Source organism: Microchirus variegatus (genome assembly GCF_963457635.1).
Source record: "Microchirus variegatus genome assembly, chromosome: 11".
Lineage (NCBI taxonomy): Eukaryota > Metazoa > Chordata > Actinopteri > Pleuronectiformes > Soleidae > Microchirus > Microchirus variegatus.
Window position 1 is genome coordinate 1,873,490 of NC_139812.1, and position 18,864 is coordinate 1,892,353.

The 18,864-nt window shown below is 37.5% G+C and overlaps 1 long non-coding RNA gene across 1 annotated transcript in view; it reads right to left on the minus strand.

Annotated features, from left to right (window-relative positions):
• Positions 1 to 1,287: 1,287 nt before the first annotated feature.
• The window catches only part of LOC310933692, a 48,102-nt gene continuing 30,525 nt past the window's right edge, over positions 1,288 to 18,864 (minus strand). The window contains exons 2-3 of the long non-coding RNA XR_014592958.1: positions 14,417 to 14,530; positions 1,288 to 2,053 (exon numbers count right to left, since the gene is read on the minus strand). This is a non-coding gene — a long non-coding RNA (uncharacterized lncRNA). The remainder of the gene's footprint in view (positions 2,054 to 14,416; positions 14,531 to 18,864) is intronic.

An 18,864-nucleotide genomic window follows, 5' to 3' on the forward strand; every position in this document is an offset into this window, starting at 1 on the left:
TTCTGGGTTTTTTTTTTTGGAACACACAGATACTTGTGCTTTAAAACACAGAATACACAGCTTATATATAAGTCACATATACGTTTCTTGGGGATTGCACACACATCCAGGCGTACAGAAAATGGAAGCATTATTTTGTCGTGTGCCTTCAAACATACAACAAGCAACAGCTTCCTCAGTTTGTCAGGTTTTATTGGTGTATTGTTATCTTTTACGGTCAGACTCAGGATTCACTTCTGCTGAACTTTACTCAACAAGCCCAGAATTAGAAATGAGAAGCACGCTGAGCTTTATAGGCAGACAAATATATCTCTGCTCCTCTTTCTCTCCCTCCCACTCCATCTCTTTCACACACACGCACACTCTTTCCTGTTCAAATCTTTGTTCTTCTCCCCTTACTTCACATACTCTCTTCAAGCACACATGCACTGCTGTTCCTTGATCTTTTATTTTTGCCTTCAGGCTGTTGACAAGCTGCCGTTGTACCATAAAGGTCTTAAAATAAAATAAAAAAAGGCCACAGTTTGAACTCCTCTCTCACTAGCACAAACCGTACACAACAAGAAGCTGAGTTTTACCTCATCGGATGTCCCCCCCATCTATGCTAACATACCTAAACCAAGTGTCCCACTGTGGTGTCACTGTCAGATCCATGTATATGTGTGTGTGTGTGAGACACCCACTGTCAATCACATCATAGAAACACGCTGCTATATTATTTGACTTGAAATTGGAGCATAATCTACAAAAATGGACAAAATGCTTTGAAGGAGAAGACCTGAAAGAAGATCCATAAATTCCTCAGTAAGGATGTTCGCTGACGTTACAAATCAAGACAGAAGTAAGCTCATTATAGACGTGGGAACTACTTTTCAGTTTGAACATTATTCTCAGTGACCAATAAGGACATTTCTTACTTGTTCTTCCTCTTTGTGTTAAAACGCAATCACCTCTGTCTGCACACTGAACGTCAAACATTGATGCAAAATCTATTTTTACTTCAGGCTTTATGTGTTTTCTGTGAGATCGAGCATGCGTGTTTACACTGGCTACATTTGAAAATCAAACAGTGTAGTTTAAATCTGTTCCAAAAGCTCAAGGGTCATGACATTGTGCTCGGCTCACGCTCGTAACTGTATTAAGAGCTGTATCACAACATTCCAGCATTACTCATCAGAAACAGTCACCCCATGACAATTGTTTGAATTCCAGTGATTTGTTTTTATTAGTAGGCTACATACTTTTCAAAGAGCAATATTTGATAAGCATGCAATTTATGCTGGGGATCCTCATCAACCTTCTTGAGTAAGTAAAACAGACAAGATCAATGCTTTTAAGTATGTAGTCACTTTAAAAGGAGAAACATGCACTTTAAGTAATCATTTCATTACAAAAACAACATATAAACTGTGCAGTTTAAGGTTTAAGGAAATATCAAATTTTATATTTTACATAAAAACAGTACCAAAATCAGTGAGAAATAAAACAATAAAGACGTCTATTCATGATAAAATTATTGTACTTTACCTTGTATTTCTCCCCTTTTCACACATTCAACATAAAAAAAAAGAAGCTGTGCAGAGAGGTGAATGAGATCAGAAAGTGTCACATCTGGATTTGTCTGCATAATCACTGAGGAATACACAGACTCGAGGGGAAAATATCTTTTAGTTGTGTTTAAGCTGTGGTCACCACTGTCATGATTTCAACAGAATCAGCATTACTTCACTGGGTGTGGAGATTTTGCTCCAAAACAGCCCAAAACAGTTTGGCAAGAAAAAGCCCTCAGCATTTAGATAACCACTGTCCTCCAGCAGGTGCTTTATGGTCACTTGGTAAAATTAGTCCAAATCTTATTTACTGCTTCTTCAAATCCTGTCGAATGTGTTCCTCCTTTCAACAAAAAAAAAGCACTTCCTGAGGCAAATCCACAGCACAAACCACCACTCACAGCACCACCTCCTCTGTGTCGCCGCCTGTGGTCACATCCAACCAGGCTCCCCATCTCATGATGATGATGTCATGGCCCCAAAGTGACTCAGCAACAACTCAACTGGAGCAGAGAAAGAGAAAAGGCAAACACAGGCAGACAGAATGTTAATCTGGGAAAATGACTGACTCAATGATAAGAACATGAGTTGGTGCATTGCATTATAATGTGCTCAGTTATCTCACCTTTAAGTGCAAACTAATGAATAAATAAAAGACATCAGTCTGGGAGACCACGCAGTGCGGCATAAACCATTTATTTTTTATCAAATAAACTTGTCCAAAACAAAGCAGAGAAGATAAACAACATGGACCTGGATTTATCAGGGTTCCTCAAACTGCCCTGTGTCTTATAATCAGTGTTGGAATATACTGCAATTTAACCCTATGGAGCCAAGTGTGACACAAGTACTTCAGACTACGTTCACATTACCAGCAATACTGCTCAATTGCAGTTCGATATCAAATTCAGATCCGAGGATCAGATTTCTGTGACCTCACAGGTCTGAAAGCATCTGTGTCACTTTCTTTTCCATGAATCACTGGTTGTGTTCATAGTTGAACCAACTCAGTCATCGATACATGCACAAATGAACTTGCACTTACTGAACCCAGGAAGCAGAGGAATATGTTAAAAAATAAAAAGCTTAGTAAGCAGCCATTTAATCTTATTGATAAACAAGTTCATCATCACTGTATCTTAATCCTTAGAACACTGAGAATGTGCAACACAGTGTCTGATATTCCCTGTTTATCTCAAAGAAGCTTTTGAAAACACAGCCCTTCCAAGATCTCCTTCTGCACTTGGATTCAACTCTGCAAATTTGGAAATGCATCAAATTTCAAAGTTCACTTGGCTGTTTTTTTTTTGTTTTTTTTAAACATAAATAAAAGAAAAATGTGACTTCTGCACAACTATTGCTACTCCTGTTAATATATATATGTAATATAAAATGAATTATAACTTTGAATCAACAACACATAAGACGACAAAAAAATGCATTTTGTGAAGCCTGAATCTGTGACCTATAAACACCCCCCAAGGATGTCCATATAAGGAGTTGTGTATTATTCTCATGGCAGTTTACCAAGGGTGCACCTTGGCACTGATCTGTGCCGCGTGAGCACTAAGGGTGAAGAAACTCGGACATCTAATAAATATAACGTATTCATCTAGTAAATAAATACATCCATTCATCGACTGCATGAATGAGTCTGTGACCGTCACCAGCATAAAATCTGTACATAATCCTTGCAGAGGAAATGGGCAAAATCTGTACGAGAGATGATGTTTTGAAAAAACAACAACTCTGCACCACAGCAAGACTGATACGTTTAATTTTAAGATGAGGACTTTCCTGTAAAGACATGCTTCAATTTGTTTGTCACTGTCTGAACACCCAAACGTGCACTCTGCTCACTCTCTGACTCGCTCCTGATCCTGATCTGAGCCAATTATCTGTCAGGGATTTCTTGTGCAGCCACAGCTTCACAGTGTTCTTTTGTTATTATTCACTTTAGAGCCTGAAACCATTCCATCTCTGCACAAATACAAAAACATGACTATGCCAAATGTTACATGTCAACACTCATGTTAAGTCTTATTTACTGTTCGATTTCTCTTTCTTTCACTTGGTATTTGCTAAAGTAAAAGGGTTAAAATGTATTTACATGTTTGAGAAATAAATCTAAACACAACTTGAGTCAATTAAACTTTCCTGACACCAGACTCACATAACTTACAATGTCAGATTTAATCACAGGCCTAATAATTAGGGTCACTTTGATTTGACCACGCTTTGCTTAGTCATGGCAGACCCTGTCTGCCCAGTCTAAACAGATTAAAGCAAAGACTTTTCCTTTGAGGATTTGCTGGTTAAAGAAAAAGTGCCTTTCTCATTTTGGCTGAACAACAGACAATAGGACCTCCTCCCAAGAGCTCTGTGCATCATTGGAAAAGATGAAAGCAGACATTTATAGTTGAGGTTTTTAGCAGATGATATTCAGGAAAGCTTACGATCACTGTTTGTGTTGAAAGGTTTTTTGAACTAATTTGATCGTAGCACATCGCTCTTCACGCATGATATTTATTTTATCATGAAAGGTCCCTTAAATTAACTAAAGACACAACTAGCACTGGTGACCACATTTATGTTTCGCATATTCCTGAAAACACATTAAATCACACTTTCTTTGTTGTGGCTTTTCATGTCTGACATTATGACTTATTTGTTCCCTGTTAGTATTGAAAACTAAAAATATATATTATTAAAGTGGACTAGTGATAAGAACCCTTCCGTTAAAACAGAGAGTGATACTGAATTTCAGATTGTTCCTCTAAAATATCTCACTTCTTTCTGAAAACATCTACAAAATCTGATTTTTCTTTAATTTTGAATAGTTTATTTTTATTGTGGTAGTTTGCGTGGTAAATTGGTATTTTCAGCATCGGGCATGACATACAAACTCTAATTTGTGGTCATGAAATAGGTATAACGTGCACACAAAATATAAATTAGTGGGCACAAGTCATTTGAGGCCACACAATAGGTATAACGTGCACAAAATACCACTTAATAATGTTAAGATCATTCCCATGATTTACCTTGAGAGTGGGGAACATAATCAAACTTGGCAATTAAATGTTAAAAGGTTTGCTATCTGGAATTATGTATATATATACACACACACATATATATATATATATATATATATATATATATGTATATATATATATGTATATATATATATATACATATATATACATATACATGTGTATATTTATATACACAGTGTTCATGATTTTCCTTTATAAATCATTGATCGTTTGGATAAGAAATTTCAGTTAAATATATCATATTGGAGAAAAACACAATGATATTTGAGAAGTGAAATAAAGTTTATATGATTTACAGAAAGTGTGCAAGAATTATTTAAACAAAATTAGGCATGTGCATAAGTCTTGGCACCACAAAAGAAACATTTTGTGCATCCTCCTTTTGCAGAAATAACAGCCTCTAAACGCTTGCTACAGCTTCCAATTAGAGTCTGGATTCTGGCGGAAGGTATTTTGGACCATTCTTCTTTACAAAACATCTCCAGTTCAGTCACGTTTGATGGTTTCCGAGCATGAACAGCTTTAAATCACACCACAACTTTTCAATAATATTCAGGTCTGGGGACTGAGATGGTCATTCCAGAACATTGTATTTGTTCCTCTGCATGAATGCCTTAGTAGATTTTGAGCAGTGTTTAGGGTCGTTGTCTTGTTGAAAGATCCAGCCCTAGCACAACTTCACCTTTGTCACTGATTCCTGGACATTGTTCTCCAGAATCTGCTGATATTGAGTGGAATCCATGCGACACCAACTTTAACAAGTTTCCCAGTCCCTGCACTGGCCACACAGCCCCACAGCATGATGGAACCACCACCACATTTTACTATAGGTAGCAAGTGTTTTTCTTGGAATGCTGTGTGCTTTTTCTGCCATGCATAACGCCGCTTGTTTTGCCCAAATAACTCTTTTTTAGTTTCATCATTCCACAGCACCTTATTCCAAATGTGCTTTAGCAATCCTCAAGCGACTCTGTTTGTGGCAGGTGCAGAGAAAGGGCCTTTTCTGCATTACTCTTCCATACAGCATCTTCTTGTGTAAAGTGCGCTGAATAGTTGAACGATGCACAGTGACACCATCTGCAGCAAGATGATCTTGTAGGTCTTTGGAGATGGTCTGTGGGTTGACTGTGACTGTTCTCACCATCCTTCGCCTCTGCTTATCTGAGATTTTTCTTGGTCTGCCACTTCGGGCCTGAACTAGAACTGTGCCTGTGGTCTTCACATTCCTCACAATGTTCCTCACAGTTGAAACTGTGAGCTTGAATCTCTGAGATAGCTTTCTGTATCCTTCCCCTAAACCATGATGTTAAACAATCATTGTTTTCAGGTCATTTGAGAGTTGTTTTAAGGCTCCCATGTTGCCACTCTTCAGAGAAGATGCAAAGAGCAGAAACACTTACAATCAGCCTCCTTAAATACCCTTTCTCATGATTTGATTCACCTGTGTATGGAGGTCAAAAGTCACTGAGGTTACCAAACCAATTTTGAGTTCCAATAATTATTGCTAAAGGTATTGAAATCAATAAAATGATAAGGGTGCCTAAATTTATGCACATGCCTAATTTTGTTTAAATAATTCTTGCACACTTACTAAATCATATAAACTTCATTTCACTTCTCAAATATCACTGTGTTTGTCTCCTATATGATATATTTAACTGGAATTTCTTATCCAAACAACCAATGATTTATAAAGTAAAATCATGACAATTTACAGGGGTGCCCAAACTTTTGCATACCACTGTATGTCTTATTTGTGCTTGTACTACTGACTTATTATTTAAAACTGAAATAAAACTGCATTAAAAAGAAGAACCTGCAGAATGTCATTGTGAATGACATCAGTGTTTTTCTAGCATGTGTTTGTGCTGCGGGAAATTCCCATTAAAGTTTATTAAGGTGTGTCACATTATAATATATAAATAGTTTCCCCCTCATCTTCCTGTGTACATTTTCTTTGTGTTTTATAATCCGTGTATATCAGGCATATTGTCCTATAGTTCAGTGAGGCTTAAAATGAGTCCAATGAACTTTCTTTTTTCAAGTTTTAAATCTATGTCATTTTTTTTTCTCTTTTCTCTTTTACAAAGAGAATTTATGTCAATGTATGTGGATTTTCTTGTCTCAGGCTTGTCTGTCTGAAAACAGCCTTAGAGAAAAACTAGCTGATATGTACATACAAAATAAACTTAGAAAACCCCTTAGAAAGAGTGTGTGTTTAAGTGTATAATGCACCCTTAACACACATTCACTCGCTGTCTTTATCAAAAAACTAACAGGTTCGTCTCCTGAGGACAAATGTCTTTCAGTGCAGACGCTGTGATTAAAGACCTCGTACGAAGTGCAAAAAGATAAATTACACTCTTCCATTTATAAAACAGCCTTTCTCTCCTCACACCATTACACCCACAGCAGGCCTGACGGGTCGGAATTCCTCAACTGCAGTGATGCTTTTAATCATGCTGTTAAGAGCTGAGGAGATGAATTAGTTGACTGGCCTTTTTTAAGTGGAAAACCACTTAGTCTAAGACTCAAGACATGACTTTGACAAAATGATTCCGGCCTGCTCTTTGGATTTAAAAAAAATGCACGATTTCACTGTCAGTAACTAAATGAAACCTCAAAAATAAATTATTAGTTATCATGACTGAGCTCAAACGCTCGCACCAACGTTTGACCGCCGCTGTAACCACGCTCGGCTTCTCCTCCAAAGTAAACACGTGCATGGCGGCGGTTTTACAAGACATTCCAGAAAAAGGGGATTAAACAGACGCACCCATTCGTTCACAGTGATCTTTTTCTCTGCCAACAAAGACCCATAACTATGATGAAGAATTTACTGAAGGGACAGGACCAGATTAACCAGTCTGATAGATGCCTCTGAGCTTTGTCTTCCCTGCCTGATAAAGTGGGTCTGTGCAGCCAGTTTCACCACCGTGGAGAAAGGGAGGAAATGACAGGATGGTTTTAAAGTGTGTAACTGAGTAGGTTACAATATTTATTTAACATATCCTCACTCACAAGGACGATGATTACATATGCAGCAATATTCAGATATCGGCTAGACTAAGAAAAGAGTCTGAATAGGACAAGGTGATGTCATTTTCTGATTATCTCAACCAGAGTCAAGGTCATACTCTGAATAAGCAATTACCAGATTGAGATGTGGATTCTCCTGATTTTATTACTATGTATCAGGCATTATGTTTAATCCGAGTATATGGTATAACTTGTGGAATTTCTGTTAACAACTCATGCAAACATCCTGATCGAAATAATGTCTAATTCAGAATGAGGTCATCCAAGGTCACCGTGAGCATAATAAATGACTTCTGCATTCGTGTGGAGGGAGATTAATAAGAGAAATTAGTAAAACACTGGACTAAAACACTGTGCCTCAGCTGAACGTACATTATAAAAAAAGAACATCATGTTCAAGCCAAAAACACTGAGTCTAAGGGATAATCTTTTTTTTGTGAGGTCACAGCAACTACTGAATAATCCATTAGATATATAACAATTTACAATTAACATTAGATAAATAACATAATTACAGTTTCTGTGTCGTTAACCTGTGACGCCAGATAAAATATAATTTAGTATTTTGTAACTGTTCATAATTAATAATAATAACAACAATTTGTTGATTGTAAATGTGTAATCTCCATGATTTTTGCTCATGCATGATTATAAAATATGAGTAGCTCTGACCCTCGACCCCCGTTTATGTGGACCAAGAGTGTGAATACAAATTGCATCTCGGTTAAAGATCAGAGGTGACGCGTTTGAGCTTCTCCACTCTGTTCATTACTGGCGACAGGAGATTAACCACGGTGAGGGATGAGTCGATGTTTGGTCTTGTTTGTCTCTTTTGACAAAGTGGGATCTTGCATCAGCAGCTTTACGAGGACTTAGCAGACGCTTTATTTATTGGCCGGAGACCAGAGGTGGAGGTGAGGGACCTCTGCAGTGGATTCATCATGTTTCTGCCAATCTTGCACCAAATATACTAATGAAGTCAAGACCACACCAACCAGTGACATGAATGAATTAACCAAAGGGATGGTCATTAAGTCCATCTTTATATGCAACATGCAGGTTTAGCTGTGATATGTAACTCACTAATACATTTCCTTTCCTCTGACTGTACATACCATGTATGTAGTAAATGTAAAGGCCACATTATACTTCTCCGACTGCGTATGCGTTATCCGTCTGCGTCACCACGGAGACGCCTCGAGCCTTTTACTTCTGCGTCGTGGTGACGGACCCGCGCTGCAATTTCCCGCCCGATCAGTAGGGGTCGCTATGCAAGGTTGTTCTGCTTCAGGCTACAGCGAGCAATGGCGTCCGAGAAAGAAAGAGAGAGAAAGACTGTTGTTGTTGAAACAGTGGCCGTTTCTCACCATCTGCAGCAAGATGATGTTGTAGGTCTTTGGAGCTGGTCTGTGGGTTGAGTGTGACTGTTCTCACCATCCTTCGCCTCTGCTTATCTGAGATTTTTCTTGGTCTGCCACTTTGGGCCTTAACTAGAACTGTGCCTGTGGTCTTCCAGTTTCTCACAGTTGAAACTGAGAGCTTAAATCTCTGAGATAGCTTTCTGTATCCTTCCCCTAAACCATGATGTTAAACAATCATTGTTTTCAGGTCATTTGAGAGTAGTTTTAAGGCTCCCATGCATGTTGTTGCAAAGAGGAGAAACACTTACAATTGGCCTCCTTAAATACCCTTTCTCATGACTGGATTCACCTGTGTGTGGAGGTCAAGGGTCATTGAGGTTACCAAACCAATTTTGAGTTCCAATAATTAGTGCTAAAGGTATTGAAATCAATAGGGTGCATTCATTTATGCAGAAGCCTAATTTTGTTTAAATAATTCTTGCACACTTTCTGTAAATCATATAAACTTTATTTCACTTCTCAAATATCACTGTGTTTGTCTCATATATGATATATTTATCTGAAATTTATTTTCCAAACAACCAATGATTTATAAAGTAAAATCATGAACATTTACAAATTTCACAAAGTCTTGATGACCACTCAAAGCTGCTTTATGTAACCATAGTCCTTCTCAGAGGATGTGTTAAATATCTTAACATGCATCCATCAGGACCAGCGTGGTGTTGAGTGTCAACATGTAGGCTAGTAGAGCAGGAAACCAAACCCTCAACCTTCTGGCTGGAAGACGACTAACTCTACTAAGTCATCATCACTAAATGCAGCACAGCACATGTACTGTACCTAATAATTTGACAACTGTCGACGGTTGTGTTATGTGACTTAAATAAAATGATGTACTTAAAATCTGTATTAATTGTTCTTTATATTAATATTCTTTGTTGTGATTCTTCTAAAGTGGTTGTAACAAATCTGACGTTAATTATAACATTTAGCTGTTAGAGATAATAGTTTCCAGTCAGTGTAAAAAAAAAAAAAAACATTTCTGTTTTGTAAATAATAAAGATCAAATATTTTAAACTGTTAATAATAATTATTAAATGAAAGCAATAAGGAGAGACGAGTTCTGCGTTTGTCTCGCAAAAACACGACTTGATTAACATCCTGATACAGATATAATTCTTGTCCATGAAAACCCCTAATAACAGAGACACGATGCCTCCCATAAAACAAATCGACGTTTAAACCTGATTCTCTGTGACCCGGGGGGGTTGTTGTCATATTTATTTAAGCATCCTCAGAAAATAATTTGTATTTGAACAGATTTTTGTTTTCATTTCCTTCTCCACAGCCTCACAATCACGAGGACGTATGAGAAACTGTATCGCGACCCGAAACCTCTCGTTCAGCTGGGAGTCTGACGGAACAATTAATCACAGACTGGACTCATTGAACCCGCTCTTTTGCATTTCACAGGAAAACGCATCCATTTACTGAACAAAGACGCGGAGATGAAATATTTGCGCCTGTGATCAGAACAAGGTGAGACATTCACCACAAAATGTGACACACTCAGCTGTCAAAACAAGTCAAGAACCAACGGCTTCATGAGGGATAATGAACATCTGCTGATTTTGGGCTTGATGGTTTTGTGTGCGTTTAACTTTTGCCAAGTGGCATTTGGCTCAGGACTGATGGAAGCTGTCTGGAAACAGTCATGAGACATGAGATGTTCTTTCAGTTTCTACTTTTTGAACACACAGATGGCCACAGGCCGCTCGCTTTGTCCCTGGAGAACATTTTCCAAACACAGCCTCAGAAGAGTGCAGAGCAGTGCAAGACTCGACCCACTCCGGATATGACTTTTTTTTTTGAACTGTTGCCCTCTGGAAGGCGTTTCAGAGCCATGAAAGCATCCAGGGTCATGAGTGCACTCAACATGGACAGAGGAGAGTGAACCCTTAATGTGTGTGGAATGAGTAAAAATGTGTCTTCTTCTTATTTGTACTCAATGGTTGTTTTAGGGATTCTATTTCTTTCATTGTTTCTATTTACACCTGGATTTTTATATTCAGCTAAGCTCCACATGTCAGTATTCGTCAGCAACGCCTCAAACAGATTAGCAGAAAGTCAAACTCATTGGTGAAAACCTGAAACTAACATTCCATGTTGCCCAATTATCAACATCATTGGTCACATTTACACCAGCGCGTGCCGATTTCTTCCTTCGTCTTTCTTGACAAACAAATCACTTCCTGTGTGTATGGAGTTAGATTTGTGTCTTTATTATTCAATCAAAAAAAAGTTTGCTTCAATCAAAAAAAACGTTTTCAATCAAAGAAAAAAATTGTTTGAATGCAAAAATATATTTGAGACTCAAAAAAATGCATTTGAACACTGTTTTTCTTTGATTGAAAATGTTTTCTTTGATCGAAGTGAAGGTTTTTTTGGTTAGAAGCACATTTTTGATTGAAGTAATGCTGTTTTGCGTTTGGGCCATATTATGGGTAGGACATTTGTGTCTTTATAACTCAATCAAAGAAGAGTCTCAAATATATCTTTGCATCCAAACAATTTTTTTCTTTGATTAAAAAGTTTTTTTTTTGATTGAAGTGAATGTTTTTTTGATTGAAAACATTTTTTTTTGATTGAAGCAAACTTTTTTTTGATTGAATAATAAAGACACAAATCTAACTCCATATGTGTGCAGCACGGGACTGCCCCTGTTCAGTTCAGCAGTAAAATTCATACAATACACTTGTTGCTCTTAATTGTGCTAAACCAGGGGACTCGATCTCAAAATGACCTGCAGGGGCCAGTGAACCTCGAGTCTGGTCCGGAGGAGGCCGGGGGCCTTTCAAGTGAAAAAAGTTGGGGAAAAATTAACTATTAAAGTGATTAGAGATTAAAATCTTATTTTGATAATCCATCATTAAAAATGTTAAGAATGATATTGCACGCCATTTCAACGTAAAAGTGTTTGTTTTTATACAAAGCTCACAACAACAACAAACCCCATTTATGATGCAAAATGAATCTGTAAATCTGTAAAAACAGACAATTAAATAGAATCTATGTAGACCATTGCAATTAAAACACTAGACAATCTTATAATTAAATGTTTAATTTAATAATGTGATAAATATAACATAACGGAATATTATTATTTTCAAAATATTGTTAAATGTTGGTCAGTTTACATTATAATTTTAAAAGTGTAAGTCCGCAGAACATGGACTGGGGGGGCTGCAAGTTTGTGACCATTGTGCTACATAGACATTTAAAATGATATAGAAATTAGTTAATGTACCTGATTTAGTTTGTATCTATGTGGACATGACTTTTGTTTCCACCAGGCTACAACGTGTCTTCTAACCACTATCAGTTTTCCTTATTCCTCCGTGTGGGCATTTCTGCATGTCCTGACTTTGAACTCTCTCTTCTCAGAACTCCTCTTCACTTCAAAGTGCCATGAAAACATGACCTTGCACCAGTAACATTAAATAATGGGATCCTGTATTACAGAACTATGTATGTGTGCTATTTGTATATCATTACTTCTGCATGTCTATTTTTCCAGCTTTGTTGTGATGTCAGCTGTCAAAAGTCTGACTTAAACCCGTCATTAAAATGTTCCCATGATCCTTTTACATTTGACGTGTTGTGTTTCAGCAAACACAGGCTGCTGTCATCAATCACATGAGCGACACGATCACACTTACATTATTGCGACCAAAGTGTAAACACGCCGTGACAGGTCTTTATTAAAACAGTCAAATCAGGCTACTGTATGTTGGTGTTAGTGCAACAGCACTGAACTCCAGCTGAAGGAATAATCACTGTGATGAAGTCATCAGTGTGAGGATTATCTGAGTCCTGCAGCCACACATCGTCACCTTTATTCTACAAATTCTGGCTCTGGCTTTTCCTCACCGCTCGACGCTCGCTGCAGTTTCAGTCCACCCTCCCCTGCACTTTTCCCTGAACGCTTCGTCAGCTGCTTGCACTGTTCACACGTTCTGTTTTTTTTTTTTTTTGTTTTTTTTTCCTCCAGTATGAGGCAATGACACTTACAGTATTGATCATCAAGCCTCTGCAATGAATGGATGGGTTGCACTTTAGTTAATTAATCTGAACTGCTGCAGCCGCACAACAGGGAGGAGAGGAGGAGGCAGACTTGACACAAGATTTGTTTTTTTACAGAGAACAGGCACTTATGAAACTTCATATACTATACATTATTAATATGATACAATATACGTATTTATTTGACACTGAAAGCTGAAACTAAAGCTTATTTTCACCTTCCTCTGTTTACGAAACATTGCGACATCAAAGGATAAATTGTGTTATCTTTCCGTCAGTGGTAGTTATTACATATTTCCATGAACACGTACAGTGCAAGGTTAAATTAGTCATTTCAATTATTTTTGATTTCTTTCTTTGAAAGATCTCCACAGTCTGACAGTTTGTGATTGTGTTTTTCTAAACATGAGTTTTTCTCTGAGCCTTTTAAACAACCTCTGGATACTTGCTGGTATTTGTTTTTTTTTGCATGGTACATGATTTGTATTAATGTATTTGCAAAATATTTAAATTTCACTAGGTTTAATTGAATAAATAGTGAGCTATTTGGCAATTCATATCGTGATTACGACTATGACAGGCCGTTTATTCAGAGAACATTAAAACTTCAAACAGGTCCTAGGTGTTGGTGAGCCACATATACAGATATATGACAAATCTGTTTTAGTGATAAAAGGGGCACATTTTTTCAGCTTTTTACAAAAATTTAAATGAAGACATGAACGTGAGCATCACAGCAGTCACTTTGCATCTCCACATTTGAATATTTCCCTCAAAGAGACTCAGTGAATGTGAAACTATCAAATGAATTGCCACCTATTTAGGAAATTAATTAAATGTGAGGGGTTTCGTTCCTACAGATTCCAGCACATTGAATGAGAATATTTCATTACATTTGGAGATGTTTTTATAGATTTTATAGATTAAAGCCCACAATTGCATGGCCACACACACACAACAACAGGCAGGGTGAACCTCTCTAATCTCTAATAAAACAAAGACCAACCCCAGAAAAGAGAACTTGAACGAGCGATTCTTGAAGAAATGACGTCATTGTGGGTTTGGAAAATCTTACTTAGTGCTGGAAATGATCAGAATAAAAAAAGAGAAATATCACGGAGGCTTGTAAACCTCATTAACTGCAGCACAGGGGCTTCTCTTGTTCCCTTTCATAACCAACATCACCTGCTGAACCTATAACTCCATCTTACACTATGTGTCACTACACAACTGTAATAAAAAAGCTAATGTTTTAATGTCTTCTGATTAACACGTGTGACGTGATCATAAAAGGCAGTGAACATTCTGTTGTATGAACTCCTACCAGAGCTGCTTCTCTCAGGTGGTTTCCCCCGCTGCCTGTCAGGATGGGCGAACGTGGTGGGAGCCAACGTGACAGTCCTGTGGTGAAACCGTTTCTCAATCCTGCGCCTGAGCCCTGCAAATAAGACATTAAAAAAAAAGAAAAAATCCCCATTTTAACAAGTCACCACATCAAAGGCTCGAGTCCACAAAACATGTTCATCAAAACAAGCAAATGACTCGCTTGTAATACAGTATATGATGTACAATATGTGAAGGCAAATGGGAAAACTGCACTGGAAAGAAATCAAATCAAATCCCTGCATGTTCAGTGGTAAATTACTCCCGAACAATTTGGGTTAAAATACCAAATTGTAACCTCTCTTCCATTTATATTGCGACAACAATTTGATATGTGAACATTTTTAATCAAGCTTTAGTTCAGCTTTAATTTACTGCTATATATTTAAAACAAAATTGAGCATTAAGTTGAGAACTTAATGGTATAAATAGCTTTCTTAAATTGACATTGATTTGATTTGAAAACAAATGAATTTTTTCAGCCCTGGTGTAAATCAGTCTCTGATTTGATACTAGAGTGAAACATCAGTGCTCTGACTTATGATCCCATTTGAAATTGTAAAAGAGGTAAATGGTGCACATGCCAGTGCCAACACTAATAATCATTCACACCTACAGTCCAAAATGAGAGACTCCAGTAAACCTAACCTTAACTTCAATGTTGTTGGACTGTAGGAAGCCAGAAAACCAGGAGGAAAACCCACACAGACTCTAATATGCAAACTCCACACCATTTAAATATTGAAATTACTTCAATAATCATTTTTGCAACATTAACAAGTAGAAATAAGGACGGTGACACATAGCTGCCATGACTGTCGTGAGGCTTCAAATAAAATATTGCCCAATTTCTCTCTTGATGTTTTGCTGATGATTATGTCTGATATCTGCCTCCTTTCAGCTGACTCATAAATGTCTCTGTATGAATGGCGGTAGTTTGTGTGTTCAGTATACTCAGCGTTGTCTGATTGAGAAACACCGCGTGGAAGAAGCAGCACGAGTTCTTCCATTTAATGTGAGCACCTGCTGAACAGGCTCGACTACTCAACCATACAGTATTTGTTAAAATACATACGTCTCACAGAAAACTGAATCAACACCGTTTCCACTGCTGCACCCTGTTTTTTTTTTTTTCTTCTTCTAAAAGATGCCCTCGTTGTAGAAAATGGATCATCTCTCATGTGTTAACCACTGAAAGATGCTGGATGACTGCACCTTGTTTCAAATGATACGCATGCCAAATGTATGTGTGTGTGTTCTACAGCATCAGAGACGCTTGTGAAATACTTAAAAAATGTTATCTATGTAACATCCAACAAAGACGTGCTGCAATTTTCTGTACAAATCAAAGAGGTCTGAAGTAAAAAAAACAACAACAACAAGCAGAGATCAAACTTTACATGATATGTATGTATTGTTTACACCTTTTTTATCCAAAATCTAACTACCTCTAACCTCAAGGTCATTTAGTCTCACCATTCACATGTGTTGGTGTGTTTGACACATGAGCCGGTGTCTGAAAAGTCGTCCCACACAGCAGTCTGATGCACACAGGTCTTTGTGTGGGCAGTGTTTTGATTAAACCTGAAGCCTGTCTGTGTGTGTGTGTGTGTGTGTGTGTGTGTGTGTGTGTGTGTGTGTGTGTGTGTGTGTGTGTGTGTGTGTGTGTGTGTGTGTGTGTGTGTGTTAAGATTCTGGTTGTTTGAAGTAAAGATCAGCATTTGAATCCCTCTAATAATGTAAACATATTTAAAAAGAAAGTAAATTCCTAATATTACTACAAGCTATTGGAGCTATGACTACACACACACACACACACACACACACACACATAAAATAATATGCTTCTGTGTATGTATATATATATACTGTATATATACACATATCCTATTTGTTGAATAACACAAGAAAATGTCATCATTATATGGGAAAGAAGGCCAACTGTTCGACATCCAGCTGATAAAATTATATAAAACACAAACAGGACAATGTCAATGAAGCCTCAAGACATTTTAATAAAATCACTTGTTTATCACCGATGCTGCAGATCCATGGCAAATAAAATTAGCAAAATAACTGGAGAACAAATGAGTAAAATCCTGTTAGTCATGTCTCTTATTTTGCAAGCCTGTCACCTCCTGCTGAGAGTCTGTGCCAACATTAATGTGAACTGGAAGCTGTGACCTTTTATCATGAACTTCCTCAAGATGCACTCCCACATGTCTATGCCTCTTTATAAGTGAAGGCATCTGCAGTGATCTCTGTATTACCTTAGGTTCAAAGATATTACTAAAATAAAAAATAATTGCCTTTTAATGCATTAGGGAAAAATTAGGTGAAGTTTACAGACAGAACAACCACGAACAACCTACACACAGATGTTGTTCTAATCAATCTTTTTTTTCAGTATTAGACTGAGCGAGCAGGAAAACAACGTGTTGGCTGGTAAACAAAGAAGCTTCAAAAAGGAAGTGAGAGGTTTAATATCAGTGAGCTGCAGAGGCGGCGAAAAGGACAGGGAAAATCCAAAAACAATACATTTCCCTTCTCAGTACATGCATGGCCTCCCGTGACATATTTACATTCAGCTGGGGGTTACACAGCAATACAGGTCAGAGTCTGCAGAAGCAAGGTGGAGTGCTCGAACAAACGCAGCACATGGAGACCACAACACACACACACACACACACAGCCACATAATCACAAGTGAACTGAGAGCATGAAATGGAATGGGGTCAAACAAGGAGCATTAAGCTTTTTTTTTTTGTTCACCCATATAAAGAGGAAAATGTCATTTTTCTGTATCATTCAATAGACAGGAGTGGGTTAAATAAAATACCTGGTTGGGGAAATTATCCTTATCTAGATTAAAATAAGTCCTCATTGTCAAAGCTGTAGTCTGCAACTATATATACACATATAAATATATATATATATATATACATACACTATATACTATATTAAGTAATAATCACTTTCAGGTAACACCCAATTTTATCATAATGGTACAGCTACACCAGCGAATCAATGCATTCAAACCGAATGAAATGATTGGTCTTTTATACATCTTGTAAATTACAGTGTATAGCGTTAAGGTTAGAGGTCCATTTTTTGTTGTTGTAACAGTATAATCACACAGTCTAGCTATAAAAAGACTGTTACAACATCCAAGAGATAAAAGTGTTACTTTTATCACAACCTTTTTATAGTTGCACAATATGACGCATGAAACAAATGTTTTACGTAATGTTTGACACGTTGCGCCACCAACCATTTTGTTGCCACTGGTTTTTAATACGTTGTATATGTGGCACGATGTTATACAACCACATATTAGAACCCAGATTCCATTTCACCAAGACCTTTACGCTCCTCTGTGGTCAACTTTGAAAAAAAAAAAAAAAAAAAAAACCCTCCCCTCTGGTCTGTCCACTGTCCATGTCCTCAATTTATGTTGTCGGGTTTTCGCCCAGAATTTATTGTCTTCATCTTTTGGGGCCATTTGCTAAGACTTGCCAAAGCTCCTCCAGAGCCGCCGCATGAGACATTATACAAGTCAGGCCATTGTCTACGGCCTTGAATAACCAAATTACACTGGTGGAGTTTCCCTTTAATGAAGCAAAATAAACCGTAAAACAACAAAAAAATGTAATTATCCACATCTGCAGTGCATTTAGTGAACTCGCACTACAATAACAAGAAGAAGAAAAAACACTTTTCCAAAACTTTGTCAGTCAGTAAGCCTGTTCTAACACCTGTATACAGACAGGTGTGTAGGGCACCATGTGATGACTCACCGACACAGTTAAAAAAAACTCCACCTTTTATTATGGTATGTCACATGAGTGACAACTCCTCCTGGCGTGCAATGTATATAATCACAAACAACCACAGCCACGTTTCATAATAAGTGCAAACTAATTTATGATACACACCATTTACTGGACAAAAAAAACAATTTGCTTCTGGTAAATGACAGTCAATACAGAGCAGGATGTTATGAAACGTGTGTCAGAAAACTATTAAGTATGTGCACTATCATGTGACCATGAGCCTCGGAGGATGGAACCGTGTGTGTGTGTGTGTGTGTGTGTGAACCCTCACCTGTCAACAGTGCCGTATTATAGCGCTCTCATGGTTGCTATGGCTGCTTGATTACACAGCTTGTTAAATTCGGCCCCTGTCATCAGTGCCACTTGACAGTTTTGTCTGTCGACAAGCTAAAATTTACTGACTCAATGTACAAAATCAACACGCGCACACACACACACACACACACCCATGCATATACACACACACTCTGGCAGTTTAGTCAGTGGTAACATTAACATATTAATACAATTTGTCATGTTTCAAAGTAAGTTATTGTTCAAGAAACTGAAGTTACAA